The sequence below is a fragment of the Camelus dromedarius genome, chromosome 35 (genome assembly GCF_036321535.1).
Source record: "Camelus dromedarius isolate mCamDro1 chromosome 35, mCamDro1.pat, whole genome shotgun sequence".
Classification (NCBI taxonomy): Eukaryota; Metazoa; Chordata; class Mammalia; order Artiodactyla; family Camelidae; genus Camelus; species Camelus dromedarius.
In genome coordinates, this window is record NC_087470.1 from 13760321 (window position 1) to 13785447 (window position 25127).

General features: G+C 41.9%; 1 long non-coding RNA gene across 3 annotated transcripts; it reads left to right on the forward strand.

Annotated features, from left to right (window-relative positions):
- The first annotated feature begins 6816 nt into the window (after window positions 1-6816).
- On the forward strand, window positions 6817-11964 carry SEC61G (SEC61 translocon subunit gamma). 3 transcript variants are annotated; one of them, XR_004134382.2, is made up of 4 exons: window positions 6817-6914; window positions 8617-8718; window positions 10046-10148; window positions 11871-11964. It is a non-coding gene; the product is annotated as an SEC61 translocon subunit gamma (long non-coding RNA). The 3 variants fall into 3 exon arrangements; XR_004134383.2 differs by having other exon boundaries at window positions 8620-8718; XR_010379121.1 differs by lacking the exon at window positions 6817-6914 and adding an exon at window positions 8454-8518.
- The last annotated feature ends 13163 nt before the right edge of the window (window positions 11965-25127 follow it).

Here is a 25127-nt window from a genome sequence, read left to right on the forward strand (position 1 = left end):
AAAGGTAGCAGAGAGTTTCAAGAGGAAGTAATCGAATGATGCAGAATCCTGCAGAGAACTAATTAAATCTATTTATTGAAACTGACAAACAGGGTCACAAGTGTTTAAGTATACGCCACCTCAGGCCATTGTCACTGCTCTCGTGGCTGTGCTTACAGAAAAATGTAACAGAAGAACTTACTCAGAGGACTTAAAAAACTTTATTTGACCTGATCATATTTAACTGTAAAATATTCTTGCCCCCCAAAACCCTTTGTTTTCAAATCTTTGATTTTTCCTGGAGCTCTGCTAACACTTTCTTGATTGAATGCCACTCCCATAGGAGATCTGTTACACTTACTGACTCTGAGAGTCACCTTCACCTTCATAAAAAAATTGTAGAATAGATAAACAAGATTACACTGTATAGCATAGGAAAATGTATACAAGATCTTGTGGTGGCTCACAGCGAAAAAAATGTGACAATAAATATATGTATGTTCGTGTATGACTGAAAAATTGTGCTCTACACTGGAATTTGACACAACATTGTAAAATGATTATAAATCAATAAAAAATGTTAAAAAATATAAAAAAATGTAGCTCTTCCTAATTTATGATGCTTAAAGGAAGAAATACAGAACAAAAAGGGAGGGGCTGTGAAATCCTTGCTTCTTCCCAGGTCCTCCCTGCTCCCCGCCTTCCAGCCATTTTCGTTGTGAAGTGCCAACTGTATAAAAATACTATTTGTCTTAGGAAATCACAGATAAATTTCCAAGAAGAGGGGGCAGAGTTGAGCTAGACTTGAAGGACGCTCACGCAAAGGAAAGAGAGTTGGGAGAGAAAGGAGGGCATGTTACAGAGGAATTACAGAAAAAAAGAACAGATACATGTGAACATAGTTGAAGCAAGGGAGCAAAGAAGAGACGTGACAGCTGACACAGGTCAGAGAAGGCTGAATGGACAGCAACACTGGAACGGTGAGCTAATTAGCATTTGTTACTGTCCCCCGGGCAAACCAGCAGTGGTTTATTCCTACCTCTTGTGGATTGACGCACAGGTGGGAAGGTCCCCTAAACACCCAGGATACGACAGACATTTACCATCTCTTGCTTTATCAAATATCTTATTACCTTAAAAAAAAAAACTAAAAAAATTTTAAAACTTAAACTAGTAAAAAGTGTCAATGGTAACAACATTTAAACATTATCAAATCTATCTGATCTGTATCTTTAATGATCTATATTTTTAAGACGTTTCCTAAACACAGACGTATATACATATAAACGTGGGTATATGTGTTGAATCCTATTTACTATTTTGTAACCAAAAGTTGAACTTCCTCAAGTACTGCAATGAGAACTCTAATGATGTTTTAATACAGGCAGACCTTATTTTATTCTATTTCACTTTCCTGAGCTTCGCAGTTGCTGCCTTCCTGCAAACCAGAGATCTGTGGCAACCCCCAGTTGGGCCAGTGTAGTGGCGCCATTTTTTCCACCCACATTTGCTCCCTAGAGCGGAGTTTGGTAATTCTCATGCTGTTTCAAACGTTTTCATTATTATTATATTTGTTATGGCGATCTGTGATCAGTGAGCTTTGACGGAACCGTTGTAATTGTTTTGGGGTGGCACAAACCACACCCATATAAGAGTAAGAACTTAGTAAATGCTGTGTGTTCTGATTGGTCCACTGATGCTGTCTCCCCCATCTCTCTCCTTCTCCTCGGGACTCCCTATTCCCTGAGACACAACAATATTGAAATCAGGCTAATTAATGGCCCCCAAGTGTGGCAAACTTCATCGTTGTCTTCTTTTGAGAAAATGCCACAGCCACCCCAATCTTCAGCAACCACCACCTCGATCAGTCAGCAGCCACTAACATCCAGGCAAGACCCTCCACCAGCAAAAAGATTACGACTCACTGAAGGCTCAGATAATGGTTAGCATTTTTTAGCAATAAAGTGTGTGTGTGTGTTCCAGTAAAACTTTATTTACAAAAATAAACAGAGGGCCAGGTTTGACTGATGGACTGTAGATTACCAAACCTTTTACTAGAGCAGTTAGTATCAGAATCATTTGAACACCTTCCAAAACTACTAGTTTATTTTTTTTTAATTGAAGTATAGTTTTTATTATGCTATAGTTGGTTTACAATGTTTCGGTAATTTCTCGTGTACAACATAGTGACTCATTTATATACATATATATTCCTTTTCATATTCTTTGTCACTATTGGCTATTACGAGATATTGAATATAGTTTCCTGTGCTGTACAGTAGGGCCTTGCTTTTTATCTATTTTAACAATAAAGTATTTTTAAATTAACTTTTTTAGGCATAATGTTCTCGCACGCTTAACCAACTACAGTATAGTGTAAACGTAATTTTTATATACACTGAGAAACCAAAAAATTTATGTGATTTGCTTTATTGCAATATTTGTTTGATCACAGTGGCCTGAAAATGAGCCCAAAATATCCCCATTTTGAAAATCTATATATATATAAAAAGATATAGAGATAGAATTTTAAACTTTCCTTCAAATAAGGACAGAGATCTTATTTGGAAATAAAAGAAATGTAAAAAGTATCATAGATCCCATTTGCAATTAAAGATTATATTTTTCTACTTTAAGGAACAGAAGACTCTGGGTAACAAATCATTTAACCTACCTGGAGGGTATATGATTTAACTTGGTGGTTGAAAAAATCCTACATCTACACAAGGGGTTTGAAACGTTTTCTGACTTCAGCTAGAGATTCGGGAATCTAAATGGAGCATGAATTCAGCGTACCTGAAGTAACATTTTTCATATTTCCCCGATGTTTTAAAACCGGGTGGCAATTAAAAATGTCTGCTATGTTTACTTTTGATTTCTATTCATCATTATTTGTCAGAGCAACATTTTAAAAACTGGATTTAGTGCTGTGCGTATAGATTTTTCTCCACATTATGAAAAATGTCAGGTGTACGTAAAAGTTGAGCTGTTCAGCGAACACCCACAACCACAGAGAAGGGACCACAGTGACTGAATACTTGTATGCATTGCTCCCGACAGCAGTGACATCACTTAACTAAGGTTAGTGTCCGGTGTGCTTTATTTTTTTGAGTTAATTTTTACATAGAGGAGACGGCAGACCTTAAGGGTACCATCTGATGAGTTGTGAGGAACAGCACATCCCTGTTGCCATGGACTGAATGTGTACACCCCCCCCATCATCTGTTGAAGCATTAATGTGATGGTACTTGGGGTGGGGCTTTTGGCAGGTTACAGGGGTGGAGCCCTCATGGTGCGATTAGCATCCTTTTCAGTGTGGGATGAGGAGACAGCCCTCTGTAAACCAGGACAACACCCTTTCAGGAGAACCCAGCCATGCTGGCATTCTGATCTGGAACTTTTATCTTCCAGAACTGTGAGGAATAGGTGTGTATTGTTGGAGACATCCAGGTGATTGTATTTTGTTATGGCAGACTGGACCAAGACAGCCCAGTAACCCTAACCCTTGTCAAATTCCATTACTTCCCCCCACCCCATGGGTCCCCTCATCTTCTTTCTCAGTCCCTGCCCCCAGGCAAACACTGTTTTCACCATACAGTAATTTTTGTCTTGCCTAGAACGTCTTACAAATGTTCCTTCCAGTACGTGCTCTTTTGCAAAGATTTCTTTCACTCGCCGTAATGATTTTGATTTCATCAATGTTGTTACGTCTCTCTATTTTTTTTCTCAATTGTCAAATAGTATTGCATGGTGGAAATACACCTTTTTGCTCATCCATTCTCCTGTTAATGGACCTCTGACTCACTTTAAGTTTTTCTTTCTTTTTTTTTTTTTTTTTTGGCTACATTTTTGTGCAAGTCTTTTGGTGAATGTGTTTTCATATCTCTTCGGTAAATGCCTACAATTGAAATCGAGCGATCATAGGGTGTTTGTATGTTTAGTTTTATAAAACTGCTAAATCGTTCTCCAAAAGATTGTCCCATTTTACATTCCCACCGACAATGATGACAGCTCTGACCGATCCATGTTTATGCCCGGATATGATGCTGTCAACGTTTTTAAGCATTCTTGTGTGTGGCGGTAACTTCCAGTTTGATACGTTACGTTCTAATCATCATTCAGTTCAACTGACTTCCTAATTTCTCTTGTGATTTCTCCTTTGACCCTTTGGATTATTTATTTAGGAACATGTTGTTTAATTTCCAAATACTTGGGATTTTTCTAGGTATCTGATTGTAATAGACTTCCTAATTTAATTCCACAGTGGTCAGAAAAATAAAAAACAATGTATGCTTTGAATCCTTTTTAATGTGACTTGTTTTATGACCATTATATGTCCTGTTTTGCTGAAGCTACAACGAGCACCTGAAAAGAATGTCTATTTCCAGTTTGGGGGGTCGAGTTTCATTTATAGATTAATTAGGTCAAGGTATTTGACAATGTTGTTCAGATCTTCTATTTCTTTGCTGATTTTATTTTATTTTCCCTAATGCTATAAATCACTGTAAGGAAACTCGTTAAAATCTACTCGTCTGTAGATTTCCCTTAGCTTTATTTATTTATTTAAATTGCGATATAGTCAGTTTACAACGTTGTGCCAATTTCTGACCTTCAGTCACACATGAACATACATATATATTCATTTTCATATTCTTTTTCACCGTGAGCGACTACAAGATCTTGAATATAGTTCCCTGTGCTCCACAGTATGAACTTGTTTATCTGTTTTATATATATTTGTCAGTATCTGCAAACCTTGAACTCCCAGTTTACCCCTTTCTGCCTGCCTCCCCTCAGCTTTGTCTTTTTATAATTTTTGTTGTATGTATTTTTAAGCTCAGTTTTTAGGGGCACACATTTCTGACTGACATACATTTCTTATTGAGGGTGTTATGATTATTATGTTTTTTATCATTATGGAAATGCCCCTTTACATTCCGGTAATTCCTATATTAAATTCTACATTATTAATATTATCTGATATCAACAAACACTTGGTACCAAATTCTGACAAAGTCTTCTTATTGTTCACATTTCTATGTATTTACTTGCAACTTATGTCTTATGTATAAAGTGTACTTCTGCAATCAGTATATATAATAGCTAACTCTTTGTTCTTTTAATCATTTTGACGTCTGTTTTTTTAAGGAGAATTTTTAAACATAAAAATTACATTTAGATGTAATGAAATTATAGATGGGGTTATATTTAGTTTTCCTGTTTTAGTTGTTTGGTTTTGTTTGGGCTGCTTTGTTTTCTGTTTTTCTCTTTTCCCCCTTTCCTGCCTTCTTTGGGTTAATACCGTATTTTTAATATGCCCACTAGTTTTGAATTCAAGGAGGAATTCTAAGCACTCGTGTGCGGACATAAAAATACACACTCACCTAAACATTAAGGACATAATGGTTCAATGTGGCATCTACAGTTGCTCAATGGTCCCCTCTAATATATGTATGTCAGGGTGGTGGGCGTCAATTTCTTTCTAGGCAATTTCTTTCTTAGATTTTCCAAATATGTGAAGAAATGATGATGGGTTTTTGTCCCACAGCATAGCAGAGCACGGGAGCCTGTGAATACTTATTTCACAGGGTATTTGACTACAGGATGTAACAATGTGTTGGAAATGAAAAACTTTTTCAAAGCCCACAGGTCTGTGAAGCAAAATGCCTCTCTCGGCCTCGCCACGGAGCATCACAAGGGAATCAGCCTAAGTCAGGGGCAGCTGAGATGGCACCGAGTCCAGAGCTGCGCCAGAACTCTCAGGGCTGTAAACTCCCCCACCCAAAACCTCTTTGTGAGTTTTTAGAAAATGTGGGTTTTGAATCCCTAAAGGTCCTGATATTCTGTCTCAGTGGGACAGAGGTCAGGAATTTATGTTAACAGTCTCCATACAATGCACTGCAGGTAGTTCATAGATGTGGATACTCTGCCTGACTTTCAACAATTTAAAAATTCTGGACAGGCTGGGGTGTTTGAACAATTCTTCATCCCTGGAGTGACCATCCAAAGGACCCCCGTCTTGACCCCACTGTCTCCCCCCTTCACAATACTTTTTATTTGCTATATAGCAATTTTTACTGACTTGCAATTATCTTGCTTTCTTGCCTGTTCTCCTCCCTAAACTGAACTCCCTTACTAGACCGTAATAAAAGAGGGTATGGCGTGCCTGGGTTATTCGTAGCTCCCAGTAAAAGTGTTACACACAGGAGGCGCTCCATAAATGACTGTCCAAAGAATGATTCAGTCTAAATTCACACAAACACAGGTTACCACCAACTGCCTGGGTTCGTAACATTCTCAGCGAACTCCACAGTCGGACAGCATCCCGGACGATGGGCTCAGCGCCACCGTTGTCCCAAGAGGGACGCGGAGGAAGGCGGCCACTGCGAGGAAGAGAGGCCGTAAAGCCACCGCGCTGCCTGCAAGGTCCATTTTCAGCAACGAAATTAAACACGCACTAAAGGTATGGGTATCCAGGAGGTCACCGCCCGAGACGAAGCCCGGCAGAGCCGATGCCCCGTCGCCCGGGACGCGTTCAGCAGAGATGACCCAGCTGGTGGCAACCGAGCATGCGCCGTGCGAGGCAGTGGGCAGGGAGGGCTCGCGGGGAACGCCCCGCCCACGCCCCGCCCGCGTCACAGAGGGCCCCGCCCACGCCCCGCCCAGGCCAAGGAGGGCCCCGCCCACGCCCCGCCCAGGCCAAGGAGGGCCCCGCCCACGCCCGGCGCCGGCGCCGCGCACTCCGCGCGCCGGTTCCGGAAGCAGGGTCGAGGCGCACGCCGGGCTGCGCCGGCGCGCCGACGTCTCCCTAAAGGACCAATGAACGGAGGGGTGGGCGGGTCGTAGCCGGTCCCGGCTTCCGGTTCCGGCGCGCGGTCCCCTGTGCGGCGGCTCCTGTGCTACGTGTCACTGGAGTTCAGGCCGACGGCGGGCAGGTGAGGGAGGCTCCGGCCGGGGAGCGCGGGGGTCGGGCGGCCCCTTGGTGACTCGCAGGGACGGCGGGCGTGGGCGGGTCCTCCCCAGGCCCCAGGTTGTTGGGGGGCGCGGACCCAGGCCCGGGAGCCCGGGGGAAGGGGGCTTCCACGCCCCGCGGTCCCCCCGCAGGGAGGCCCCGGGCCTGGCTGGGCTCTGCGGGCCCCGCTCCGGGAACGCGGGCGGCGGCGGCGGCGCAGGGCCCCTCGGGGCCGGGGTGTGCGGTCTGTGCCGGGAGGTGGGCGCGCTGTTGGGGATTCCGGGTCCAGAGGTCACGAGGGCTGCTGGGTCCCCGCCTGACACTGTGCGGCGTCATGGGGGTCGTGCATGTCTTTGTTGTGGCGAGAGGGCCCTTCGCTTTCATCAGGGCATCTGTGAGGTTTAGGCCTAGTGGGTCTGAACAGAATTGAGTGAGATGCTGAGGAACAGGCATTAACTGTATTTCAGGGGGACCCAGCGTACGTCACCCAGGGTGTCTGTAGAATTCTCAGTGTACTTTCGGGGTTTGTATACGTGTGGGTTCCTGCTGCCCCCCCGGGTGAGGGAACTGGGGCTTAGAGAGGCTACATGTCACACAAAGGGATTTGAGCTGCCACCTCCTCTGACGGATGGCATTAATTCATTAATTCAACAGAAATTCATTTATTGAGTGTTTGTGTGCCTGGCCACCGTTGTAAGCCCTAGAAATGTAATAAAATACAAGTAATAAACTGACTTCATTAGTTCTCATACACCAGTGGCTCTCCAAGCTCAGATTGGATGGCATTTCTGTTGGGTAATAGGTTTCTCAAAAGAACCTGAATGGTGGGGAGGGTGTACCTCAGTGGTGGAGTGCATGCTTAGCAAGCCCAAGGTCCTGGGTTCAATTCCTAGTATCTGCATTAAAAAAAAAAATTAAAATAAGTAAACCTAATTATCTCCCCCCCGAATAAATAAGTAAATAGTACCCAAAAATGTTAAATTTAAAAAAGGAAAAAAAAGAACCTACGTGATGAAATATGTAGCGCTTTTTCCTTAAAAGATGTGTCCAGACCTTAAGGTTTAGAGCTTGGCTAATAGCTTCCTCAGAATCTGGATCTCAGTCTAGCCGACGTGATATGAAAATTTTTATAGATAGACCTATCCCGTGAAATACATTCTTTTCTTAAAATACCGTGTGGCCGATGGTTTAGAACCATCAGATGGACATCTACCCTTTGCCTCTGCACTAGGCTCTTGGCAGCACACAGTTGGCGTTCACTGCCCTAGACACCGGTGTCTGCGGAGTTTCAAATTGGTTACAGGAAATGTTTGTTGGGTCCCAGCACTGTTGACCCCTTAGCAGGAACAGTGGGAAGACTGCAGAGTGGGTAAGGGATGGACCTGTTGTCAGTCTTCAACCTTTTAGTAACGTTAGCCCTTTTCTGTTAAGAACGCGCCTCCTTTGTCAGTGGTAATAGCATGGACAAGACCTGTTTTCTTACTGCCTTGTTTTTGATGCTTTGCTGGGGATTTCAAAATTAATGTCAATGGAGGCTTGGAGTCTGTAAAAAAACATTTTTTTTAAGATGAAATTGATCCATATCAGGTATCAGTTCATTGACGTTTGTATAAGTCAGCAAGTCCTCGCTGTGTAACACATAATGCCAGTGATATAAATCTTCTTTTCCTTTTTGTTTTTTGAAGCAGGCATCATGGATCAGGTGATGCAGTTCGTGGAGCCGAGTCGGCAGTTCGTGAAGGACTCCATTCGGCTGGTTAAGAGATGCACGAAACCGGATAGAAAAGGTAATGATTTTGAAGTGGGAGGAAAAAAATTAAGCCTTTGCATTTTCTAAGCCTGTTCTTTTAGTGTCTTCCTGTTTAATAACTGTTGCATTACGTTCATCAGCACTTTTATTGATTGACTTTGCTTTATTGCGTTTTAACCTTGTCCCTTTTTCCTGAATTTTGGACACTTTGCATTTGGACACCTTACGCATTTTTCTGCTTTATGTATTTTCAAATGGTATATGATTATCTGATACAGCCTTGTTTTCCACGTTGCTTCTGCCTCCGTGATAGTTAATGACTACAGTTTTTAGTATTTTTCACATTTCCACTCTGGAAAATCTTTCGCAGCTCTCCTTCCTGTGCCCGGCCCCTGCCCACACTCCCCCAAACAAAAAAGGGCCTTAACAACCTAGTTGTTGTCAACCTAGGAAGTTTAATTTCTTCTTTATCATAACTCATGTGTTAAAAGGTGCACCAGAATTTGTCTACCTCTGTCGATTTATTGACTGCTGGCTGAGGTAGGAGCTGGGACTATAATAGAGAAACAATATAATGTATTATATTATATATATAGTATATAAAAATACGTAACATAGTAGAGAATAGTCCTTGCTCTTTGGAGCTTAGAATCTTTGCGGGAAAATAGTCAGAAACAAATAATGACCATTATAATTTTTAATTAATGGCTGTGGTAAGTGTTATTGCAGAGAAACGGAGGAATGTTTGACAGCACATAATATGAGGACTAACCAAGTCAGGAGGGCAGGAAAAGCTTCCCCGAGGAAATAATATTACTTGGAAACATTACCAGGGGCCGACCTTCACATAAAAGTGTGCCTGGTTTGATTTTTCAAGCCTTATTTTTGGCCTCATTATAAGATCAAAGACGGTGGGCCTATTGTTCATAAGAAGTTATGTTCTGAGGCTTTATAATTGATACCTTTAGCAATGTTACAGAATTTTTAAGACAAACACTGTGTATTCTATCCGTGTTTCATCTCTTTTTGGTATTCTGGTCATCATCTCTTTTTGGTATTCTGGTCACTTGCTAGGGAGAAATGTTTTATTGCTTGCTGATAGATTCACTATTTTCATGTTTCCTTAAATATCTTATTTTTATTTTTATGTTTCCTTAAATATTAATAAAATAAGAAAATTTAAAAAGTCTGTCAATCCACTTAATTACTATGAATAATGTCATACTTTGTTTTATTTCAAATTGTCTGCTTATTATCAGGAGAAATGTACACCAGTAAGTGTATTTCTGTCCCTGTTTGCTATTCCCCCCTCTCCTTGCAGTGACAGTGCCAAAAATAATGTACGTTTTGTGTTTTAACTCCAGAATTCCAGAAGATTGCCATGGCAACAGCAATAGGATTTGCTATAATGGGATTCATCGGATTTTTTGTGAAACTGATCCATATTCCTATTAATAACATCATTGTGTAAGTAAACTTTCTTGCAGTCGACAGTATCTAGGGCATCCTGGAAAGGCAAACCATTTGAGTTCCCAGCCTGCTGTTCCATTAATACACAGATGTGTTCCTTGACTTTTTCACGCCAGACAGGTCCGCTGATGGTTATTAAGTGCCAGACAACTCAGTGATTTAATGTCTTACGTTATCTCTGTCGCTGTTCTGTGAGCTAGGCACTGTGTGTAATTTTTAATAAGTGAAATGTTAAAGGGTCCAGGAAGTGAGTGGCACTTGGTGTGAGACAAAGCAAGCACGAAACGAACATTCAAATCGAGGTCCTTTTTGCGCAGTGTATTAACTTGTCTTCAAGATTTTTAACGTGCAGAGGAAATAGCTCAGGTGCAAATCCTCTCCCTTGTTACTGAATGGCTGTCACACCCTTGGGCAGCTTACCTGGCTTCTCTGTGCCCAGCTTACTCAGTCAGGGTAATAGCTCTTAACTCGGGTTACAGAAAAGATCAAGTCGTGGTTATTGTAATGAGGCACTCGGACTAAAGGGAGGGTGTCTTAACCTTTAGGTGTATTAACTGAGAAACACTGAGATTTCTTTGTGCTTTTCTCAGTGCCTTTTCTTTCTACATTCATTGCAAGTTGGCGGGACGCCTTGTGGCAGCGTGCAGTTACAGTGGGCCGTCTCGGGCAGTTTGGTGTAAAGGCTTAGTGTGAGCAATAGTTTCTTGCTCTGTGATTTTATTTATTTGTTTATTTATAATTCTTGTAAAATAGACTTTATTCTTTGAGAGCAGTTTCAGGTTCACAGCAGAGTTGAGCAGAAGATAGAGTTCACACAGAGCCCCCTCCCCCCGACCCTCAACATCCCTCATCGGTGTGGCATCTTTGGTGCCATCGATGATCCAACATGGGCACAATATTATCAGCCAACGTCCACAGTTTACATGAGGGCTCACTCTTGGTGTTGGACATTCTGTGGGCTTTGCCAGGTGCATGATGACATGTGGCCACCACTATGGTGTCACACCATGTCAAAATTAACGTCCACAGGGTTATAATTTAAAGGAGTTACATAGTTGTGGCATTTTAGTTACAGCAACACAGTTTAACGGTACAAGCACTTAAACTGTTTGGCTTTAAAGTGTATATTCAGGAGTATTTTAAGCGTATGACCTTTACCTAGTCCTGGAATTACTTTTCCTTCTTTCCCAGCACAGCTGTAGAATGTATCTCTCGGCAGACAGTTTTAACGTGCGTGCTCTTGAAACTTAGCAGTTCTTCCGCAGAAAAGGGTTATTTTGGTTGTCAGTCTTGCATGAGGTTTGTGAGTGGCTGTGCTCAACACACCGGTTGAGTCTGCATTCTTTATCTTCAAATGGCTGATTGTACATCAAGTTGAAAAAGTTCTCAACCAGCCAACCTGTTCTGTGATTCGCATTTTTCATCTTGTTAAGAAAGGCGTTACGTTAGGCTGCTGATAAGCACGTTTCCCGGGTGAGATTTCTCAATTTTCACAGGCCTGTTCCAGCAGCCACACTGCCTCCCTGTAGAGGGGCCTTTTCAGTTGCAAGATGTTAAATAAAGTTCAGTTTCTTTTGTGTGATCTTGGGGTCACGTAGGTGTGGTTCTCAAACACCTAGTTTTGGGTCCATAAAATGACAGCACATTTCATTTCAAATTACTACTATTATTAAAATCTTATATATACTCAAAATTGACCATTTTTTCTTTCTTTTACAGTGGTGGCTGAAGACCTTTTTTGAAAAGTATGTTTTGGGGATTCGTGAACAAATGAGGATTTGAGAAGCTCATGGAGTAAAAATTTGCCCGTAAATTTTGTGTTTTTCTTTCATTTGTTTTCTTCCAAGGTGTTTTCTGTTTCTAAATTAAAATAATTTCAAGATAGACAAACTTCTTTTTTTTCCATCATAGATAATTACCAAATTTTAATGCTAGGAAATAATGGATTATTTTTCCTTCTTGCCTTCTTTCCTTCCTTCCCATCCGTCATATTTTGGTTTGTAGGAGATATTAAAGGGCACGGTGAAGTCCTGTACGTTCTGAGTCCTGTGCTAGCAGATAAATCATGGAGGAAGAAACAGCAAATAAAAGGATGGGAGAGAGAGAGAGAGTATGCGAGTGGGGTAGGAGCCTTGTCCCTCAATGCTCCAAGTGTAACCAGGCAGCCGGCGCTCCTGTGGAACTCAAGGTGCTGCTTGAAATTGCTTCCTGGAAGTCGTGGTTACACACTTCGAAGGGAGCACCCCTCTTAGAGAAATATTAAAGAAAAAAAAATTGGCTAGCAGCACACATTCGGTAAGTGTCCTCTGATTCTTAGAAATGACAAGCAGGCGTGTTAACTGTCTGGTTGACCAGTGTGCCTCCGTTTTGGGATCCACGGTTCAGAGCGTGGTGATTGTAGCAGATTTTCTGCTGGTTTTGCAATGCTGACGGTGTTTCAGTCTTGAATGAATTACTGTCTTCAGGGAAATAAAAATCAGGCCTTGGCCATCTTTAATCTTAGGGAGACCGTATACCCACGTTTTACTGATCTTTAGCTCCTCAGAGGCCAAAAGCTGTGTGTGTGTTTCCGTACACGTGTGCTTACGTATTTTTGTGTATCTGTGTACACAAGCGGCACGCACTGTGTACGTACACACACGTACACGTGTTTATATACACACACACATATTAAGTACTTACAGTAGAAATTATTCTGAAATGTAGAGCTAATAAAATGCCAGCTTCTGGCAAATGTGTGTATTTTCTTGTAAAATACAATGATTCTGGCCATTAATGCTGTCTTGATGTAAGATAATTATGAATCCCTATTTATAGCATACATTTGAGATGCTCATTTTTCATTTTGCTGACCTGCTGGTTCCTGACACATGGGTTGGTAAGGCGTTATGTAAATATTTTGTATTTATAAATACCAAGTGAGTGCTGACCAAGATACAGCAGAGTAACACTCAGTTCTTAAATAGGGAAAAATTAAAATAGATTTTTCTTGCTAACCATACTCCTGGCATGTCTGAGAGCTTGTAACCGTCCTGCCGTTCCCGTGAGCCCCTGCCCCTTACAGCCCAGTGCTCGGCCACCTGGTCCACTAGCCGCAAACCCGCTTTTCACAACAGAAAACCCAGCAGGAAGCCACGTGGAAGAGGGAGGCGGTCACGGCCCAGACAGAAGAGAGGGTGGGAAGGGAAGCCGGGTTCCTATTTCAGGTGCTTGGAGGCCACTGGAAAGCAATGCTTGAGTCCAAACCCTGCCCCTCTTGGGGCGTCTGTGTCCCATTTGTTAAAAAGGTTCTGCCTGGAAGCGAGGGTACTGAGTTTACCTGAGTGAGTGCAGGGAGCATCGCCTTGCTTTGTGTTTAAAGGGAGCCCCTTAGGTCAGAAATTTGCTTACAATGAGCTGAGATCTGCCTCAGGTTCCACCCAGGTCATAATGTGCTCGAGGGAAAGTCTTGTGGGGAGATGTCCAGATGCCACGGATGCGGTTTTGCAAGGCTTTTTCGCCTGTAACATCTCTCTCCCCCACCACTGTCACAATCATGTGTGCTTGTCTCCATGGTGTTTGAGTTGCTCACAGAGCGTGCGTTTTTTTTTTTTTTTTTTTCCTCTTAAATCAGCCTTGCTTATAGCTCCATTCAGTAGGCTTCTTACACGACACCTAGACTAGAAAAGGCTTCTGAGAATGGGAAAAAGCGAAGTGATTGCTCATGGGCTCAGGGTTTCTTTTCAGGGCAATGAAAAGTTCTGGAGTGAGTTGTGAAAAGTACACACCTTTGTGAGTATATTAAAAGCAATTCAATTTCATACCCTATAAAAGGGTAGGTTTTATTATATATGAATTAGATCCCAATTAAAAAAGTAAAGAGGAGAAAAAGACTCCTGAAATATCTGGGCTGCATGATTTAGCAAATTGCATTAAAATAAAACACGGCAATTCACCTACCACAATTGAATCAAAATGGATTTGCATTCTCTTCCCCCTAAATCCTGAATTTCTAAATGAAAAGTGTCACAAAGAGTGGTAGAGATTGGAGGACGGGGTAACGGTTCCTACGTGAGCTCTGTCTTTATTTTTAAACTGTTCCTTCTCAGTTGATCCTCACGATCACCCTGTGTAATAAGTAACATGGACGTCGTGTTCTTCAGCATACATCCACGCTTAACTGCTGCCTGTCCCTCCACTGCCACCACGCCATCCCACCTGGGAATTTTACTTCTTTTTTTCTCTCTTTTTTTTTTTTTTATTGGGATGTAATTGACATACAACACAGTGTAAGTTTAAGATGTACAGTGTAGTGATTTCAATTTCCGATCTTGTGAAGTAGTTTTGATGAGCATTCCACAATCCATAGATACAAACTGTAACAGAATTTTAAAAAAATTTTGAGTTAATAGTTTACAACGTTGTGTCTAGTTCCAGCGTAGAGCACGATTTTTCGGTTACACGTGAACATACGTATATTCATTGTCGCATTCTGTTTCACCGTGAGCTACCACAAGATCTTGTATATATTTCCCTGTGCTGTACAGTATAATCTTGTTTATTTATTCTATATACACCTGTCAGTGTCTACAAATTTCGATCTCCCAGTTTGAAGAAATGATACTTTTTTTTTGTAATGAGAACTTTCGTATATAACACACAGCAGTGTCATTACATTAATCGTGTTGTACATTACTCCCCTAGTGTTTTTTATCCTGTAACTGGAGGCTTATTCCTTTTGACCACCTGCTCCCAGTTTCCCCTCGTCCTCCCACCCCTCCCAAACCACAACTCCGATCTCTCTTTCTATGAGTTTGCTTTTGAAACATAATTGACCTCCCACAAGGTTCGTTATTCCTGTTAACACAGCACAGTGATTCGGTATTTCGATACACTTCCAAACGATCCTTCACTTCTTTGTCGTCCACCCCATTAGATTGTAAGTTCCATGAGAGGCAGGCATTCTTGTCTGTCTGATTCCCAGCTCTAGGGTAGTGTCTGCACGTAGGAGCCACCCTGTTTTGCTAAGGGATTAAAACGGAAGTGTTAATTCCATACGTCGCTGGTTTCTCTGTACAACATATAACATGATAATTTAAAACTGGTCTGGTTGAGTGCACAAGACATCAACTCTTCTGGTCCTAGTTCGCTAGTGTCAGGAAACTAACATTTTCCTGTGTGTATATTAGTTCTTGCATCAGAATACACATATATGTACAGACACACTCGTGTGTGTGTGTGTGTGTTACATGTATGTATCATTTAATTGAAGTACAGTCAATTACAATGTGTCAATTTCTGGTGCACAGCACAATGTCCCAGTCATACATATATATATACATACATATTTGTTTTCATATTTTTTCCATTAAATGTTCTTATAAGGTACTGAACATAGTTCCCTGTGCTGTACAGAAAAAACTTATTTTAAAATCTATTTTTATATATAGTGGCTAACATTTGTAAGTCTCAAATTCCCCAAATTATCCCTTCCCAGTCCCTTTCTCCAGTAACCATAAGATTGTTTACTAAATCTGTGAGTTTGTTTCTGTTCTGTAGATGAGTTCAGTGTCTTTTTTTTTTTTAGATTCCATATATGAATGATATCAGATATTTTTCTCTGTTTGACTTACTTCACTTAGAATGATGATCTCCATGTCCATCCATGTTGCTGCTAATGGCATTATTTTATTTTTTATGGCTGAGTAGTATTCCATTGTATGAATATACCACAGCTTCTTTATCTGGTCATCTGTTGATGGACATTTAGGCTGTTTCCATGTCTTGGCTGTTGTAAATGGTGCTGCTGTGAACATTGGGGTGCACATATCTTTCCAAATTAGAGTTTCCTCCAGGTACATGCCCAGAAGTGGGATTGCTGGGGCATATGGTAAGTCTATTCCTAGTCTTTTGAGGAACCTCCATACTATTTTCCACAGTGGCTGCACCAAACTGCATTCCCACCAGCAGTGTAGGAGGGTTCCCTTTTCTCCGCAGCCTCTCCCGCATTTGTCGTTTGTGGACTTTTGAATGATGGCTATTCTGGCTGGTGTGAGGTGTTACCTCATTGTAGTTTTGATTTGCATTTCTCTGATAATGAGTGATATTGAGCATTTTTTCATGTGCCTATCAGTCTTTTGTATGTCTTCATTGGAGAAATGCTTGTTTAGGTCTTCTGCCCGTTTTTGGGTTGGGTTGTTTGTATTTTTTCTTACCAAATACCTTTCTAAATAAAACATATAAGAGGTCAAATATTTTTAGTCTAATCGCAACTTGCCTGATAGTTTAGCTGTGCATAAAAACTGGGTTCTAAATAACTTAAATATTTTTCCTTCAGAACTTTGAGGATACTGCTAATTAATTGCCTTTGATAATACACTGCTGATGGTCAATGTTCAGGGTGATCCTCACTTTTTGTTAATCACTTTGTTATAATTATTTTAGTTGTAATTATTTCTATTATTATTGTTATTATTAAACCTTTTAGAGTCTTTCTTTTACCTTGATTAAATGTCTAGATGTGATTTATCTCTTGTGCTGGGCACTTAACGGACCTTTCAAATCTGAAGACTTGGATCTTTCAGTTCTCGGAAATTAAATTATTTTTGAAAATGTTCTTTCCTCTGTTTTCCCTGTTTTGTTTTGTTCTTTTTTTCCCTCGACCTCTAGTTAGTCAAATGTACTTCCTCAATTCATTTTCCACACGTTTTCCAATTCTCTGTCCTGGGAGAGTTTAAGCTTCCAGATTTTAATTTTCAATTTCAGCTATCATTTAAATATTTTTGGGAGCTCGCTTTTGTTTTAATTTAATAGCATTTAAATTTAATTTTTAAATTAAAATTAAAAATTTAAATTTAAAATTAAATTTCAGCTTAATTTTTAAATTTAAGTTTAATTTTAAAATTTAAATTTAATTTTTAAATTTAAATTTAATAGCAATATTTTAATTTAATAACATTCCGTGGATGCAATAACATTTCAAACCTCTTTGAGAAGAGGCTTGTTTTTATGTTCCTTATTTTAAAAACATTTGTTTTCCCATTCTTTGCATTGTCTTTCCTGCTGGGTCATTTATTTTTTTTTAAGTTCGTGTTTAAGGATAAGGCATAAAAATAAGACTGAGAGTTCTTTGGGCCAATCACTTCGCTGTTTGCTCTGAGATTCATTCCTTACGTTGCCCTGCTCTGTCCTAGGGGCTGACCCTGCAAGCTAGATTTCCATTAAATTTTCTGGGTTACCTGGAGTGTATCCTTGTTTCCTGGTTGGACCACTGCTGACTTTTTTTTGGAGCTCATAGACCAACAAGGTTTACTTATGGTGTCAGTGGTTGGCCATTATGTCTGGGGACTCATAAGCCCCAGGGTGGGAAGTATTTGTCTGTGATCAATCCATCTTGGGAGTAAAGTTGTTTTGTTATCACTTTACCTGGGGAAAACTTACTTGTCTGCTGTGTTCTCTGCCTATGGTGAGAAAAGGGGATGGGACCCTGTTTATTTCCAGCACCAGTCTTCAATTCAGGGTACATATCACATTCGTTTTTCTCATATAGTATCCAGTATTGCTTTGTATTTATAATGTGTAAGTCAGAATATCTGGTTGCTGGGAGTTACTAGAATTTCATTTTGGGAAGACCACAGGTGGGGCAGTGCAGAGGATACACCGAGTGGAACCATCATCACCATCATCATCATCATAAAAAGCAAGGAAGACAGTTTGTAGTCTAAGGTTCTAAGAGGTGGTGAGGTTATCCTGAATGAAGAACACTGGTTAGAAGCAGAGGAGAGGATGAGAAAATGGATTACAGAGAGATCGAGGGGGTTAGAACTGGAGGGTAACAGAGCGTAAAAAGGGGTGACTTCAGGACTTACCATTTGTGTTACATTGGATAAATCACATGCTCTCTATGTGCCTGAGGCTCTCACCCTTAAAACTGGGTGCTTATGAATATTGTATGTAAAAGCGAGTGGAGGTGTTCCGGACACAGTAAAAACTAATGTTATAATATGAGAAACAGGATAGCAGAGGACTTGAGAGCCAGGCTGGTTCAGATCCTGGCTTGGGCTGTTACTAACCATGAGGACAAGTTCGTTGTTGTCTGCTTATCGGTAAAATAGAGACAAAATGCCCACCATGCAAGTTTGTTGTAAATATTCAACCCATCATGTCAAGACGTTCACTTCGCAGGGGGTGGAATAAAGTAATTGTTCACTAAATGGTCATTATTATTTAAAAATGGATGATAATTATATTCAGAGATCATACACCGTGTGATTCAAGGGTTTAAAGAACAGTAACACACATACTCATGCGTTCTTTACTCAGGTTACGAAATCAAATCCAAGCAGAAGCCTCCTGTGTGTCCCCCAGTCCTATTTCCCTCCTTCCACCCACGCAGAGGTTGTAACTCTCCTCAGTTTCCTCCTTCTTTCGGCTGCACACGTGTGTGAGTGCAGACACAATATATTGTTTAGTTTGCCTGTTTTTTTGAGCATCACACAAATAGAAACATGCTCTTTGTAATCTTCAATGACTTGCCTTCTTCACTCAAAATAGTGTTTTTGAGATTCGTGCATATCAATATGTAGCTGTTACCCATTTATACTCAGGGCTGCGTAATATTCCACTCTATTTTTTTTTTTTCCCCACCATTGATTTACTCATTTTACTGTTGAGGGGCATTTAGATTGTTCCTGGGTTTTGGTGTGTGCTACCGAGAACACTACTAAGAGTCTGCTTACTTGTGTGCCCTACCCGTGCAAGCATTTCTTCTGGGTCATACTTGTGAGTCAAGTTCCAGGTGCCAAAGAATGTCCACGCTCAAGCTTAGGGATGGCCGTCCTTTTCTGAAGTGATTGTGCTGACTCCCACTCCCACCACCACTGACAAGTTATCTTCTGTTTGTGGCAGGAGTCCACATTTATTTTATCATGTCTTTGGTTCAAGGAATTCTTAATGGTCATATCTTTGAATATATTGATAAATTCATTTAACATGTGTACATTTTGTATCTGTCTACTGTTATCATTAATATAATTGGATTCTTACAGGATTACCCGGTCTTACTACACGATGATCACATTGAGTTTATTAAGTGCTCAGCTCAGAGAGCCATGGAGGTCAGCAAAATAAAAAAGTTTTGAAATTTAGATTCTTTTTTAAGGCAACAACCAGCACATTATCTTCCCCCAAACTTTCCTGTCTCTCTGAGGAATTAATTCCAGCTGAAAACTGTGCCCTGCCAACTTCAATATTTGTATTTGTACCTGAAGACCATGAAGGCATCAATAGAGTCCTCTTTTGTGAACAGCTGCATGCAAATCCGGGGGAATCACTCACAGATAAATATAAGCCAGATGAGGTTAAAGCTAATAAAATGGGAATGATTAGGAGAAGGGTGGATTTGGAGGACAATCATGAGTTTGGGTTTGGACATCTTAGATCGAGATGCCTGTTGGATAGTCGAATGGAAATACTCAGCAGGCAGTTGGATGTTCCAGTCTGCTGTTCCCAGATGTTCAGCGACAGATATAAATTATTTGGGAATTAAGAAGGCAGAGGTTTTTTTTTTTTTAAAACTTGGAGTAAGACCATCAAAGGAGGAAAGGTAGCAAGAGGTTGAAAGAAGTCTAGTGGTAGCATCTTGGGGACCACAGGGTTAAGAAGTCAGAGGAAAAAGGAGCAGCCAGTGAGGTGGAAGGGACCCCTGGGGATCGTGGTGCTGGGAGAACCAAGTGAAGAAACTGCTTCAAGGGGCAAGTGACCACTGAGTCAGATGCTGCCAAGAGGTTTTGTGAGATGAGGACTGGGAACTGACAGATTTGACAATGCAGAGAGTATTTGTGACCTTGGGTGAGGAGGGTGCTGGGACAAAGGCCTGGCTGGAGTGGGTTAGGGGCGAGGAGTTCAAGAACAGAATTCTGGGCAAGTCTTTTGAGATTTCTGTAAAGGGTGCCAGCTGAAAGGAGTAGTGGGGTCAAGAGAGGGTTTATTCTTAAGATGAGAGAAATAATAATGTGCTTACATAGTAATAGAAATGGTCCAGGAGAGAAGGGGGAAAAATCATAATGTAAAGATGAGACGGGCTGGGATCTGCTACCCAACCGGTGGGACTGACTCCTCCTTGCTAATAGAAGGAAAGGGTATATGGATGTGGAATTGGAATTTTTACAAGGGACAGAATGAGCGGGCAGGTGGGTTGAAGGTCCATGGCACAGAGGGATGCAATGATACGCCATGGAATTTCAGCTGCAGGAGATAGAGAGGATGCGTTGGATGAGGGATGATGGACTGTGGACCCCAGCCAGGTGACGATTTGTTAAAATCGAGCCATTAGAGGGAGTGACCTAGAGAAACAGGAGTTTGTGGTTGAGACTAGAATGCTTGAATTCCAATTATGGAAGGTAGTGACCAGTCATCACACTGGGAGTAAGTAAGGTCGGTTGAAAATCCAGATCCTTGGAGGGGAGGAAGTCAAGAGACTGGAAAGCAAAAGCATGGCAAAGGTTATCTCTGTGGATGTTAAGATCACCAAGAGTTACATCAGAAGCAGGGGTGGGGGGAGCAAGCCAGGAGCTGAAGTCTTCCAGGAGCCAGGTGGGAGGGAGGACTGACCCACGAGGCGGTAGACGGGTACTGTTACGAAGGGCGGTGGGTGGCAGGAATTAATGATGTGGGTTTGGAAGCTGGAGAGTGGAGCTCTGAGAGGAAGGTGATGTCGAAGCACTGAGAAAAAAAAAAAAATGATGATCCTGCATGATGAGTGGGATGGGGAGAGGACAGAAATGTCCGCTGGCAAGGCTACCGGGACAGCACGAGGGTGAAGATGTTATGTCACGGTTTCTGTCCCTTTGGTAAAGTTCTCCTTCTGTTTAATTTTATTCCTGACATCGCTGTGGTCCCTTTGTGCGTTTCCCCTTAGCTCGCGGAGTTTTGTCATAACAGCTCTTCTGAATTCCTTTATCGGTTTGATTACCATAGTCTGTCTTTGGGTTTGGCTGCTGGAAAATCGTAATTTTTGTGCGTGTGTGAAACCGTATGAGCTCTTCCCGTGGTGTCCGATGAATTCTTCCTCTGCTGCTGCGTTTGAAGCAGTGAAAGCTTCCTTATGCAGGTAAGGTTTTGTTGCCTTCGATTCGGAGTTCAACAGGATGGTTAGAAGCCTTTCTCCTGCTTTCCAGAAGGTGGCGCCGCCCACGCATTTTTGGTTTCTCTCATTGGCTCTGACTTGAAGCTAAGAGCAAGTCAGAAAAGTTGGTATCATTTCTGATTTTCTTGATTTGCCCCTTCCCTCCAAAAAAATGAACAAAACAAAAAAAAAGAAAGGTTGGTGGCAGAGTGAGGGGAGGCACGCTCTTAGCGCTTGGGGCCTTGGGGGTCCCAAAGCCGTAGGAGATGCTCGGATGGGGGGGCCCCAGAGGTCTGTGGGCCAGAGTCCAAGGGGACAGCTGGGGAGCTTCCCTTCAGATCTTTGTCTGCCCACGTCCGTCTCCTTTCCGCCCCCATCACCGAGTCTGTCCCCAGAGAGGGCAGGTCTGTCTAGCTGCAGACACGTGGAGGGACAGACCCACCCCCCACCTCCCGCCCCAGGAGGGCCTGCTGTCCCGCTGCTGTCCCCGCCACCCCCCCCCCCCCCCGCCGCCCGTTACTCTGCAGCCTTCGGGGTCCAGCCCGCCCACTTTCGGAGGCACAGGTGGATGCGTCCCGCAGGTGCCCTGCTTTTGACAGCAGCTTTTTTGTCTTCATTCTAAGTTTTTGAACTAATTTTAAATCCCTTTATCTCCAGTGGGTCAAAATCTTAAATCAGGCCCTCAGGGTCAGTGGGAAGGACTCCCTCCCCACTGCACTTCGAGGACATTGAGATTAGGGTCCTGATTGACTTAATATGTACCGAAGGCCAGGCTGCCCCTCCCCGGAGCAGGCAGGGAACCTGCTCAGAGCAGCTCCCTGGGGGCCCGAGTGCTTCTGTAGGGTTTTTGGCTGTTGGCGACATTGTCCGTGGAAGGCAAGGGTCCTGGAAGACGGGAAAATTGTACTTTTATAAGGTGCCACCCACGTTTGTACAATTGGGACTTACATAGCCGTGTATGGCAGGGGTCGCTAGCTTGTGGCCCGAATAGGAAATACTTAAAAGACATCTAGATGTTTTTGTTTTGGTTCTTGAGTCAGGTTCATTAAGACCACATGGTTGCTTGAGGGAGAAGTGGTTTCCGCACGCAGGTGCCCTGGCCCTGGCTCCCTGGTGCCCTGCGAAGGCAGTTTCCCAGCATTAGCCCTGAAATTTAACCCAGTCTCTGCACGGAAGTCCTGCTTCGCGCATCATTTGTGCTGCCAGCTGGTCTTCAGTCTTTCCAAGTTCTCTTTCTGGCAAAAGAGCAAAACCCCGGACCCCTCTTCTAACCTGATCTGTTGGTCGCAAAACGCGCCTTACGTCCATCAGTCTCTTTCCTGCCTGCCATGCTTCACCTTGGTCCCGTCCTGTGGGATTCCCAAAGCCAATTTATTGTGTCAAATGCGTGCTGAGCGTCTCAGATTTGCATAAATGATGAGACACTTATGAGTGTTTAGTGAAAATTACTGTTACCCTGATGTCAGGAAATCGGAATAACCATCTTCGGTTTAGACCTGCCTAAAGGACTTTTTTTTCCCTGCTAGTCCAAAATTTAGCTTCACTTTTTACTGAGTATAGTTTTGCTCTAAAAGGAAGATACATTGCTTCTTTTTCATGATTAATTATTTTAACAATTTAGTGTGATTACTTTATTTGAGTGTGAGCTGCAGGAATTACTCTGTGTGTGTGTGTGTGTTTTGTGCAGCTTCCAGATTCTTGGTTAATAATTAGGTCCAGATAAAATTCCTGATCTGTACTATGGATAAAGGAAAGAAAATTTGTATAATTCTTCATTATTCTTCTAGTTATTTGCTATTATATAGAAAGAGCTTATGTATCTACAGTGAACTTTTCCATCGGGATGAAAAATTGTCCACACTTTGACACCCATCGCTCTGAGCCATCATTACGTAACGTTTTCTCAAGATACTAAAATATTCTAAAATTTATCTTAAACTCATTTAAACTCTATATGTACAGTTTTGTTTACGACAGCATTCCATTTATTTGCTATTTACCTAATAGCCAGCTTCACTTAATGTGATCTTTACTAGATTGAAAGGAAACAGGGTGCCAGGAGCTTTCTTTCATCAACAGTGTGCAATTACCTAGGTAATTATTTAATGCAAGAATAATGTCAGAAGAACTGTATTCGAAAAGTTATTTTAGAACTAGAAGAGCGTTTTATGCAAAAAAGTTCACAAACAACGTACAGGAATCATTAGCATGTGCTTAACAGTGAGTTAATAGCCAATTTTCCTCTCTTTTCTCTCATTTCGCGCTTCAGCAATCATCCACATAAAAAAATAGCAGTGATAAATGCACTTTATCAAATGAGGGATGTTAAGTTTAGAGAAGGCTTCATTTCCTCGTTTTTTAGGCGAAACTCTGCAGAAATACAGCAGCCACCCTGAATAGAACTAAACTTTCTGTTCAGTTCGAGCCCCCGCCTGCAGCGACAGCATCCAGAAACTTGACATCTTTTGGCCAATTCCGTTGAAATGCATGGAAATGGCTTTACTGCCTCAATCTAGACATTCATAAAATGAAAATTACCGAGCTATCATGCAAAATGCGTTCTTTTCATATTTGTAATAAAGTAGGTTAATTTAGAATGTGTTCTATTTTCTCTAAAACTTAACGGTCAGAATTTATGAAATGCCAAAAGCATGAACAGTGTCTCAATTATTCATTGTGATGTAATGAACCAGCCCCCAATTTGGTGGCTTAAACAGAGACAATTAATTATTTCTCACAGTTCCGTGGGTTGGCTGGGGCTCAGTCGGGTGGGTCTCCTGCCTAAGGTCCCTTAAGCATACGCATTTAGCTGGAAGCTTGGCAAAGGTGACCTCTGGTTCCGCAGGGCTGCTCGCCACGCAGGCTGTGTCATTTCGGGGTCTAAATGGCTGAGCAATAAGAGAACAGAGTAGAAACTGCCGTCCCCTTAAGGCCTGGGTTTGCAAACCCCAGAACATCACATCCACTGTTTTCTATGAGACAAGTCAAGTCAAGGACCACTCCAGATTCAAGGGAGGGAAGATAAATCTCATCTGTTGACGAGATGATGAGGTGAGAGGCGTCCATGTGTAGGAACAGAAAGAATTAATGGCTGCTTTCAACACTATCTTAGAATGGTAGTATTTATTTATTTCTCAGATATCAACCCTTTACTGAGCCCTGGGAAACAAGATGGAGACGGAGTCCATCAATTGACATGGTTCCCATCTTTGTGATAGTTACAGTCTCGTAGGAAAAGACTGACAGGTAAACGAGTGCACGGCACTTGTGTTTTTGGCAACACGACAGATTCAATCACAAAGGCAAAATATAAAAATGCGAAATGAACTCTGACACATTGTTGAATGCATAGCCAGGAAATTTCAAGCGACACATAAAGAGGATGTAATTTAAAGCATGTTAAGTGTTCAAAGAGACACTGCAGTGGCTTATGAAGACATCCAACAGGATGTGAACGTTAAAGGCTAGAGGCCAGGTTTGCATGTGAACAGGGAAAAGAGAGGTGGAAGGTGGAAAGATTTTTGCAGGAACAATCTAGCAGTGAAATATCGAAACACTAACCCTGAGCAACATTTCTGAGAAAACCATGGCTGAAAAATTAACACAAAACGGGTTCTGTCTGTAAAATCCTTGGGCTGTCAGGCAGAAATGAATTCAAATCTTCTCTGTAAGGACCCCTCAAACATACAAGGCACAGAGTGCCCACAGGAAAAACAGCTCCCAAAAAAGTTGAGCTCACAATAAAAAATGAGTCACCATCGATGGTGGTTCCCTAAGACGGCTCACCAACATTTCTGGGCTTTCCCCGAGGAATTCAGGATTAATGCATCTCCCCATCTCCTTGAGTGCCATGTGACTTGCTTTGGCCCATG